Here is a 12134-nt window from a genome sequence, read left to right on the forward strand (position 1 = left end):
CACAACACCCAATAAGAGAAAGAGAACAAAAGGGAATGCCCTGCCACGGAGGCAGGGTGGGATGGGGGGGATGGGGGTGGGAGGGATACTGGAATCCGTGGTGGTGGGAAATGGGCACTGGTGGAGGGATGGGTATTTGATCATTTTATAATTGAAACCCAAGCACAAAAATTTGTAAGCCTACAACTATACCTCATGATGTCTCACTAATAAAAAAAAAGAAAAAGCTTGAAATAAAAATTTATGTGTAGTTTGCGTAAAAAAAAAAAGAAGAGAGTATGTTTGCATCAAAGTAGGCATTAAGTCTTGATAATCCTGGTGTGTATACACAGCCATATACTATTCATTTTATTTGTCTGGACAACCTAAAGTAATACAGTTTGTTTGAACTTCTCCCTCTCCTTCTGTGATCACTTGTCACTTGCCACTTGTCATCCCATTGTTCATTGATTTGCTTGAGCAGACACCAGTAACGTCTCCATTGTGACACTTGTTACTGTTTTTGGCATATCTAATATGCCACGGGTAGCTTGCCAGGCTCTGCCATGCGGGCAGGATACTCTCAGTAGCTTGCCGGGCTCTCCGAGAGGGACTGAGGAATCGAACCCAGGTTGGCCACATGCAAGGAATACGCCCTACCTGCTGTGCTTACCGTAATAGAAGCCTCAGTTTCTCAGTTTCTGCTTTTGAGTGGTTCCTACATGCCTTTGGGCTAATGACTTTGTACCTGCTTTAAATCAAAGTTTGCTACATTTACCAATGGGCTGGAGCGATAGCACAGCTGTAGGGCATTTGCCTTACAAGCGGCCAACATGGCCAACCAGAGTTCGATTCCTCCGCCTCTCTCAGAGAGCCCGGCAAGCTACCGAGTGTATCTCACCCGCACGGCAGAGCCTGGCAAGCTACCCATGACGTATTCAATATGCCAAACACAGTAACAACAAGTCTCATGATGGAGACGTTACTGGGCCCGCTCGAGCAAATCGATGAACAATGGGAGGACCATGACCGTGACCGTGACCAATAGAAAAGCTCTTTACCCTTTCTCTCTGCTAGGGAGCTTAATTTCAAGTGCAAACATCTCTTTGTTAGCTAGCAAATTATTTGATCCTAAATGACAACCTGGAAGAGAGGGTCCCAGGAAGGCACCAATCTTAATTTACAGAAGAAAAAAAAAACTTCATTTATGGCTTCCACCAAATATCTCTCCCTATATTACTTGGGGAATGGGAGAGGGGTAGTGGACAAACATTTTTCTTCACTGACTTCTGAGGAACCCCTGCCTTATTTATGATCACTTTAATACCTTCCAGTATCAAAATTACGTCCACACTTACTCCAAGGAAACCAATAGGAATGGTCAAATTTGGTCAGTAACTAAGACTCCAAAATGACTTCAACCATTAAAGGAGGTGGACCAGAGGGGACTGAAGAGATGAGAAAATATAAAAGTATTAAAAAAATTAATATGATGCCAAGAGTATTTCACTTTTGATAGCCCGACCACATCTGGCATCAGCTCTCTCTCGAATGAACTTCTCTATTTCATTTACCTTCACAGGTATTTGTTATTCTTCTCATACAAAATAATTCTTAATTCATCGTGTTCTTCATGATTTTTTTCTTAGAAAGACACAAGAACCAGGAGCTATGCTTGCTTCCAGGGATGGAGCTACACAGGGACAAAAGGGAAAGAGGAAACAGGTAATATTGAATGGCCTAGAGGAAAATTTCCAGGATTAGACCCTGGTTATGCATCCAGTATGTACAGAAGATCATCCTTCAAACATTCTGCCCCTTTGTCTTCCCACCTGACTGTCATCAGTCTAATGCAGAGAGCTCACCTAATTCACCCTCCTAGTAAAGAGAATATGACTAGAAGAGTGTTTCCCCGTGTTTCCCAGGTTTTCCTACTTCAGGATGCTAGGGTACATGATCCGAGGAACTAGACAGAGTCAAAATGTGTACAAAGAAGTTTTTATTTGCACCAGTCACACATACTGGTCAACAAGGAATCCCTACAAAGAGGGTGACCCCTTCTTCCTATGAGCATCCCTTTTTTATCCTCTTACACAGGTTTGAACCTTCCTGTCTTAGACTGACTCTCCCAGAATATTGGGGTTATGTTTTCCTTTGATTGGTCTATTCATCCTCCTGTAACTCACATCTGTTTCCTAGGTTGCCCAATTCGACTTTCCTTTTTCCTTATAGGCTTTATCCTATGGCCTGGTGATTTATGGTCCTGCCACAATACTTCTGCTCACATTATTCTCAGAACTTATGCCTGCGATTGTGTTAGCATGTTTTCCTCAGAACCTATGTCCATGATGGTGTTAGCTAAGTGAAACATAAACCCAAGCAACCTCTTTGTTAGCCCGTTTTGTTAAGAGTCACAGAACTGATCTTACTCACAAAAGCAGAGCTGAGCTAAATCACAGGGTCACTATTGTTAGTGTGATTAAGATTTAACCCCATCACCCTTTCAAGGATACACCCACTCCTCAGCTTTGTCATTCCCTTCTTTTTCATAAATAAAAGTTTCAATTAAAATTGGTCATCTGATCTCCAGTAACCTGCTTACAGTCTTCACCCCCTTAGGAGTAGATCTGGGCTCACTGTAATACAGCTTTCACCGCAAAACTGCATCATATGACACAACGCTGGCATCCTCGACTGAAGAGAAATTGCCAAACTATAACAACCAAAGTTCTGTATTTTGAAGCCAAGCAGACACGAGAGTCATTCTGTCTGAATTCTTGCTCAAAGCCTTTTCGCTGAAAACTGTATATATTCAGTATAAATTAGTACCAGCATTTTCACTCCAAAAAGCAAAAATAAGGAAATGTAGACTTCAAACTTAGTATTTCACCTCAGAATTTTAAGTGTCCCATACAAAAAAAACCCTAAATAATATTTTTAACACTCATATAAATATTCTGCAGATAGTTTGAGGACACAAGTAAACTGAATATTTGTAAAATGTACAACTCAGTTATAGAAAAAATGATCTGTAATATTGTCTTCTGTAATGATTATCACGAAAAAGTAGAAAAGCAAAGACTATGAAAAACGTATTTTAATAATATATAAAATTCCCTATATTAAAGCAAAGAGAGACCAGTGCAATAGTACAAAATGTAGGGCACTTCTCTTCCCTCTTCCATGTATCTGGCTAAGGTTCAGTCCCAGCACCACATACATTTCCCTTACCCATAACCACCTGAGCACAAAGTCAGCAGTATGCCATGAGCACTACTGGGGTTAGCCGGAGCACCACAGTAATAAAAGTAAATAAAGCAATGAACATTTTTCTAGTAGTGATATGTAGAAATATTTTTATTTGTATGCATTCTTAATATGCTTCAATGAAGCAAACAAAGATTGCTTTATCATTAAGATTTAGCGTGACACCTGATCCATATGAGTGCTCTGGAATAAAAGTTGCAATAAGTGGGTTTTCAAAATAGATCATTTACTGTTATAAAAGGGTTACCTTACAATATTAGTCTATCTATTTAGTTGGTAATTCCTTATTTTAAAATTATTTTTGATAGCAATGTGCAGAGATTTTATTAATGCATTATTCTTTAATATACAGTCGATCTTACTCTGCTAAGTGCAAGTTCAACACTCATAATATTTTTTATGGCTACTATTCTTGTAAGAAGCAAAGATATTCTCGTAATGTTTGACTCTCAAGAGAGTAGTACATTCCAATAAGTCCCTGTATATGTCTAGAACAGTTGAATTATGTTTCTGGAATTTATTACAAACACAATTAACAGATAAATCATGAAAACTACCAAATACCTATAAAGCCATATCTTAAATATAACTTAGCTGTCTGTAAGTACCAAGAGAAGTCTTGTCCTTTATATATTGATCTATAAATATTTGCTACCAAAGTTATTGAAACATAATTTTCCATAAAGAAATTTATTTTGTCAGTATAATTCATTACAAGATGTTTTGAAATGAATAATACTGCTGTATAAGTATAATTAATTGACATTTTTATTAAAATAAGCAGCATTCATTCATTGAATATCATTTTTCAAGTGAAACTGGGCACAGAAGCATACCATCTACAAACACAGATCATATTATTTAAATTCCATTGATTCGATTGCTCCTGTTTTTTTAATGTTTTTGCTTATTGCTTTATACATCTACTAAAATTGTCATCTTAGGCAAATGGAATCTTAATAAATAACCCCATTTATCATGGCAAGTCATCTATAGCCTAGTACATCTCCCATAACACCTAGATGTTCAAGACAATATGTAGAAATCAAGTATTACGATATAGAATTGCCAGAAAATGCTTGAATATTTCAAAGAGGTTACCCTCTTTGAAATTTCCCAACTTCTTGTGTTTCTTTGTTTTATGATTTTTTAATGGCATTCATGGTATCTAATTAAAAAATGTGAAACTGACTAAGGTTCAGATCAAAGCTGCCTTGTTTCTGGCTCATAAAAACAGGGAAAGATGTCTCCAGTAGCAGAAGATTATGATCAATGGGTCACTGTAAAAAGAAGGAAGCATCACCAAGACGAAACATCAAAGAAAAGAATTTCTTAAATTTATTATAAACTTAATTAAATATTCTGTTGGCCTTAGACAATATGGTTAACTGTCTCAAAGCAGAGCACTCAGGAGTTCAGGAAATGTACTACTTCAAAGAAGTTCTATATTCTCCAGATATGAGAGCTATTATTTTGTGTGCAGTCATATTAATTGACTATTCAATGTACACAAATCAAGAGTATTATAAGAAAAATAATATTTTATTTGATTTAAAAATATCAAGTTCTACAAAATAAAACATTGCAATGTCTACAAAACACCTAAACTTTAATTGATGTTTAAAAATTTAAGCAATAGAACTATTCTTATTGAAAAAAAATCCATCAATAGAAGTCAACCTGAAATAACTTAGATTCCAAATTATGAAAAATTTAATGTAACTGCATTTTGTAGTATGAAAAATAACGTATTTAAGCTAAACAGGAAATAGTAGCAAAAAAAATTCCAAAAAATGACCAAGAACAAGTACATTGCATTCAAATGTTAAGTCTGACATAAAATAAACTGACATTGAAGGAGTTAATATGACAGAAGAAAGAATCCAAAGAATTTATTCATATACATTAAATTAAAACTCTGGGAAATGAACAAAAATACTCAGAATTCCAAATATTTTGGAAAAAATTCGAAATAAGAAAATATTTTAAAAGCAAATATTTTAGGAAAAACTAAGCTAATTTCAGGAACAAAAGAGTAAACTTATACATTTATTCTTTTTTTTTCTCTTTGGGCCATACCTGGCGATGCACAGGGGTTACTCCTGGTTCATGCTTGGGGGACCATATGGGATGCTGGGGATCGAACCCGGGTTAGCCCCTATGAATTTATTTTTGAAAATTAGTTCAAGTAATTTGTGGTGTGAATAATTTAAAAGAGAATCCTTGTTATGGTTATGTTTGAGGTAAAGGCACAACCCTCCACGAGACTGCCATCATTTCAGCTAGCATCTTGTTGTCAAAAGTCACGCTTAAAACTTCACAACTGACTAGCTTACTACAATAGACAATAGTTTCATGAATTAGATTTATTTTTTAAATATGAAAAATTCCAAAAAGTTATAAACCTTAAAAATCATTAGAACTACACAGAAAAGTATCATATTTTAATGAAAGCCTTTTTATTTTAGCATATGACATGAATTTCCATAGTACAATGATGCATTTGGTTTTGGACCTCACCCGGCAGTGCTCAAGGTTTACTTGTAACTCTGGACTCAGGGGAAATGAAAATTGAACCTGGGCTGGTGTGTGCATAAAAAGTTCTTTACATGTTATGCTATCTCTCGAGCTTGTAAAATCATATGAATTAAAAGCAGGCAAACGAACAGATTTATAACATGACTCCCAAAATCATTTTGGAGATTATAAAACTTGAAAATCATAATCCAAATTCTGTAAACAAAGATCAGACAGGTTATTAATCACACAAGGGAAAAAATAAAGAAATCATTTCTAGATCGACTAAAAAATATCATTTGATAAATGAGATACTAGTTGATTGTGATGCTCTTCATACCAGGAATAGAATAATATCTGGCATAGCTAGATCTCAAATATCTTTGAATTATATCACTTTTATGATTAGAATGGTGACCCTGAAAACTTCTGTTTTACATTATGCTCAAAGGTTAAGTCCTTCCCCCCCAAAAAGAGAGAGATTAAAAACTAATAAACAAATGTACCCTATTATCAAATTATATAAGTCAAGATAGTTCAATTAGGGAAGAAGAAACTACTTTTGGAAAATTTAATCTCCAGATAGAAAAAATTTCTCTGACACAACAGGAACAAAGCAGAACAAAAGTGTTCTTAGAAAACCAAATAAAAACAGAACTGTTAGAAATTTGTTGAATTAAATTTCATTAAAATTCTACCTTTTATTCTGTAATATATTACCTGAAAAATATGAAATATCAGCACAAACTGATTTTTAAAATATATTCATGACACTTAAAGCAGATCGAAAATATACATTTAAAAAGAAGTAAAAAAAAGTAACTGAAATTCAACAGTAAGATTAAAAGAAAGGATGGCTGTCTTTGTATTTTGGTCACTGTTTCTTTTGAGGTGCAGAAGTTTCTTAGTTTAAGATAGTCCCATTTATCTATCTCTGTTTTCACTTACCTGGCCCGCGGTGTGACATCTTTGAAGACACTATTAGCTTCTATGTCATGAAGGGTTTTGCCAACATTTTCCTCAATGTATCTTATAGATTCCGGTCTGATGTTGAGGTCTTTAACCACTTAGATCTTACTTTTGTACATGGAGTTAGGCAGAGATCTGAGCCCATTTTTTTGCATACAGCCGTCCAGTTTTGCCAGCATAATTTGTTAAAGAGGTTTTCCCTGCTCCACTTCACTTTTCTTGCCCCCTTATCGAAGATTAGATGCTCGTATGCTTGGAGGGGGGGGAACGTCAGTATATTCAACCCTGTTCCATTGGTCTCCAGCTCTGCCTTTGTTCCAGTACCATGCTGTTTTAATTATTACTGCCTTGTAGTAGAGTATGAAGTTAGGGAGGTTAATTCCTCCCATTTTCTTTTTCCCAAGAAATGCTTTAGCTATTCGTGGGCACTTATTGTTCCATATGAATTTCAGGAGTGTTTGCTCCAATTCTTTGAAGAATGTCATGGGTATCCTAATAGGGGACTATCTTAAACTAAGAAGCTTCTGCACCTCAAAAGAAACAGTGACCAAAATACAAAGACAGTCAACTGAATGGGAAAGGATATTCACCAACTACACATCTGATAAGGGGTTAATTTCAAGAATATACAAAATACTGGTTCAACTCCACAAAAAGAAAACATTCAACCCCATCAAAAAATGGGGAGATGAAATGAATAGAAACTTTGACAAAGAAGAAATCCGAATGACTAAAAGACACATGAGAAAATGTTCCACATCATTAATCATCAGGGAGATGCAGATCAAAACCACAATGAAGTATCACCTCACACCACAGAGACTGGCCCATATCCACAAGAACAAAAGCAACCGGTGCTGGCATGGATGTGGTGAAAAAGGGACACTCCTTCACTGTTGGTGGGAATGCCGACTAGTTCAGCCCTTCTGGAAAACAGTATGGATGATTCTCAAAAAACCAGAAATTGAGCTCCCATTTGACCCAGCAATACCACTCCTGGGAATATATCCCATAGAGGCAAAAAAGTATAGCCGAAGTGACATCTGCAATTGTCTGTTTATTGCAGCACTCTTTACAATAGCCAGAATCTGGAAAAAACCTGAGTGCCCGAGAACAGATGACTGGTTGAAGAAACTCTGGCACATTTACACAATGGAGTACTATGTAGCTGTTAGAAAAGACGGAGTCATGAAGTTTACATACAAGTGGTACTACATGGAAAGTATCATGTTAAGCGAAATGACTCAGAAAGAAAGGGATAGACATAGAAAGATTGCATTCATCTGGGGAACATAAAGTAACAAAATAGGAAACTAACACCCAAGTATGGCAGAGATTAGTACCAGGAATTTTACTCAATGACCCGGAGGACAACCACACATGTTAGGGGAAGGGGGGAGTTCAGAAAGAGAAGAGAACACCAAATAAAGAGTGTTGGGAGGATCCGCCCACGATGGGAGAGCATGCTGAGGGTAGACTGTCGACCAAGCATGATTGCCACTCAATGCCTCTTTTGCAGACCATGGCACTCAAAAGGAGAGAGAGGGAAATGCCCTGCCACAGAGGCAGGGTGGGATGGGGGCTAGGGGGGGAGGGGATGCTGGGATCCGTGGTGGTGGGAGATGTGCACTGGTGGAGCGATGGGTGTTTGATCATTGTATAATCGAAACCCAAGCACAAAAATGTGTAAGTCAACTGTACCTCATGGTGCCTCACTATTAAAAAATAAATAAATATTAAAAAAAGAAAGGATGGGCCAATACATAAAATATTCCAAAATAATACCTACAAATGAAAAGATGATCACAACTTTCATTATCAGGGAATGGAAAGCACTGCCATGGCAAACCATTAGTTGTCCCTTATGATGGTTAAAAGCACGAGACAGTAAAAACCACATGAACGGGAACATCTAGTGAGTAACTGAAATCCTCATATATTTCTGGAGTGACTGAGAATTTATAGACTGAACCGAAAATTATATGTATGCTTAAAAAGTTTAGTGTACTAAATGACCCAGGAGTGCTACTTGATATTTTACTCAGGGGTAAATATAACACATGTCTGTCTAAAAAATTAAAATGTTCAAAGCAAATTTATTGCCAATAATCAGAAACCTTAAAAGTTCACCAACAAGTAATCTAATTACTTACGGTATTTGCATTTAATGAAATGTTATTCATCTATGTAAAAGAAACTACTGATAAATTTACTAATATAGATGAATCTCAGAATTGTACAAAAAGTGGTTAGACACAATAAGCATGTGCAATCTCATTTATATAAAATTCTAGGCTGGAGCGATAGCACAGCGGGTAGGGCGTTTGCCTTGCACGCAGCCAACATGGCCGACCCGAGTTCGATTCCTCCGCCCCTCTCGGAGAGCCCGGCAAGCTACCGAGAGTATTCGATATGCCAGACACAGTAACAACAAAGTCTCCAATGGAGACGTTACTGGGCCCGCTCGAGCAAATCGATGATCAACGGGAGGGCCTTTACTTTACTTACCAACATTCAGGGTGATCAAATTTACACTGGTGGTTAACTGATTGATGATGAAAGGAAAGATAGATTGTAAAAACATAAAAAAAAATTCTAGATAAAGCAAATATTATATATATTGAAACTAGAAGCATTTCCCTAGGTATACAAACTTGTCAACCTCAGGATACTTTACTCTTTAGAGATTTATGATATATTATATCCAACTTATGCTGCCAATAATTTACTTAACACTGTATACTACTCTTTTTCCATATTATTAACTTGTGAATGTTCATATCTAATCCCTTTTATTTAACTTCCATCACATTGTATTTGGTGTTTTCTTCTTTCCCTTGCTAAAAACTCTAGATTTTCAGAAAATGTGAGCAAAAGAAACTTCACTGTAAATTTTATTTTGGTTTCTTTCATAATCACTATGATTTTCTTGTTCACTTCTTTCCCAAAGTTTCATTGAATTTCCAAAACTTTGGTTAAGAGAAGTTGTGTTATCAATTATATCTTAAATTTGAGCTTTTATGCATTTTAACTATCTTACTTCCATCAGTAGCAATACCAGTCTCCTCCTGTGTCAGGTTTAACATTTTAGGTTCTTTGTTTTCTTCCTTAAATGCTTTGTTTTAACCTCTGGTTTAATTACTTTATAGCAAGCAGGTAGTTTCCTTCAATATCTTGTCAATATCTTGTCTTTATATGGATCTTTGCCTCAACTGCCATTACCAGGAAAGAATTCTATTACCTAGTGCTTAATTGAAGACTGCTATTATGATTATTAAAATTCTTTTTGGACAACTGTTAAAATTATCTGTGTACAGTGTGGGTGCAATTCCATCATTATATACTATATAGCATAATATACATTATATAGCAAATAATTTAATATTATGTATGTATGTATATAATTTCCTTGATTTGAGGGCCACAACTGTTGATTCTGTTGCTCGGTGTAACTTATTGCTCTGATTCAGAGGTTATGTCTGTTGGTGCTCTGGAGACTATATGAGATGCTGGAGATCAAACCTTGCATGGAAGACAAATAAATAGTACAATTGCTGTACTACTCCTTTGTTCCCCCAAATCCCATATTCTTATTTTAATATTAAAACGAAATATAAAATGAATGTTGTTATTTATTACAGGAGGGGGCTGGAGCGATAGCACAGCGAAGAGCATTTGCCTTGCACAAGGCCCACCAAGCCGACCCAGGTTTGATTCCTCCGCCCATCTCGAAGAGCCTGGCAAGCTACTGAGAGTATCTCACCCGTAGGGCACAGCCTGGCAAGCTACCCTTGACGTATTCGATATGCCAAACACAGAAACAAAAATATCTCACATTGGAGATGTTAGGGGGCCCGCTTGAGTAAATCGATGAAAAATGGGAGGACACTGCTACAGTGCTATTATAGGAGGAAACACAGATGATTGCTAAGTAATTTGTCTGCAGTCAAAGGAGAGAGAGCCCTCACTTTAGTTGAGATACTTATTATTGTTTGTTTTGTTTTGTTTTGTTGCAGTGCCGGTTATGGATCCCAGGGTTTCACATACACATTATAAGTGTTCTGTCTCTGAACAATATCCTTGCTTAGATTGTTTTGTTGAAGTAAGATTCGCCTATAGTAAAATGAACCATTGAATATTATTTAGTACATTCGCAACGTTGCCCTACTCTCTTCTTTATCATGTTTTAAACGTTTTTTTCATATTAGAACCATAAATATGCTTATGACGTCTTAGTACCTGTTTTGTAAGCCATAATGCACAAAAAGAGAGAGAAAGAAGAAAAGTTTCTACCATAGAGGCTTTGGCTGGGGTTGGTGGGGGGTGATGGGAGGGAAACGAACATTGGTGGTAGGAAATGTGCACAGTGGAGGGACGGGTGTTGGATCATTGTATAAATGAAACCCAATCATGGACAGGTTTGTAATGGTCTAACTCACGAATATACACTATTTTTTTAAAAAGTGTATATAGAAAAAATTATCTCATAATGAAGAATATTGGGGAAAATTTCTCTAATGTTATCATGGTTTGTAACTAAGTATATTGTTTGACCTCTAAAATTAGTGACTCAGAGTGTTACTATAAAGTTTTTTAATTTGTATATATAAATATTTTTGTTTTATATATGTTATTCTATGGTAGAACATTTTCTTTTTTCTAGCTCTGACCACTGATCCTCCTTACTCAGGGAAATTGTAATTTAAGTGTAGACAGCATATCTGTTCTATAAGTGTTATGGTCGAGTATCTCCCATGAAAGAGGCTCTCAATATTTAGAGATTTAAAGATCAAAAATTCATTATTCCAGTTCTTATCAAGTTTGCATTCCTAAGAAAATAATAAATATTCAAATACAATACACTAATAATATAATGATTTCTCTATAAAACTGCAGTGGAAATATAAGAACAAGAATTGCCGAGTTTGTCAAGAGGAGTTAACATTTTGCTGAGATTAAACAGGAAATATAAATGTGCAAAGTAGGCAATCAACCAGGAAGTTTCTTTTTCTTTCTGGAAAATGAATAAGATATAGGCAGCAAGGCAAAAAAAAAATAGTGTTGTGAAGCACATCAGCAGTTTCTTATTGTTGATGTCTAACTAAGGGTATAATCATGAAGGTTCTAGACAATCATGCATACATTTTTAGGTTTTTATTTTTAAGGTGATGAGTAATATGCAGACAGCCACATAGAGATCATAAGATTTTATTCTGTATTTTACAGGGACTGACTTGAATATCTAAAAATACTTAGCAGTAATATAGATGGAAAGGAGATGGCAGTAGATGTCCTGTGAATATATAAATGTCAGCACTAGTTGGGAAATGAGACTGTCCTAAAGGGAAAATAAAAGGAAAACAGAAGTATGGATACAATGAAAAAATATATATATATAAATG

This window comes from Sorex fumeus, unplaced genomic scaffold, assembly GCF_029834395.1.
Source record: "Sorex fumeus unplaced genomic scaffold, SorFum_2.1 ptg000002l, whole genome shotgun sequence".
NCBI classification, from domain to species: Eukaryota; Metazoa; Chordata; class Mammalia; order Eulipotyphla; family Soricidae; genus Sorex; species Sorex fumeus.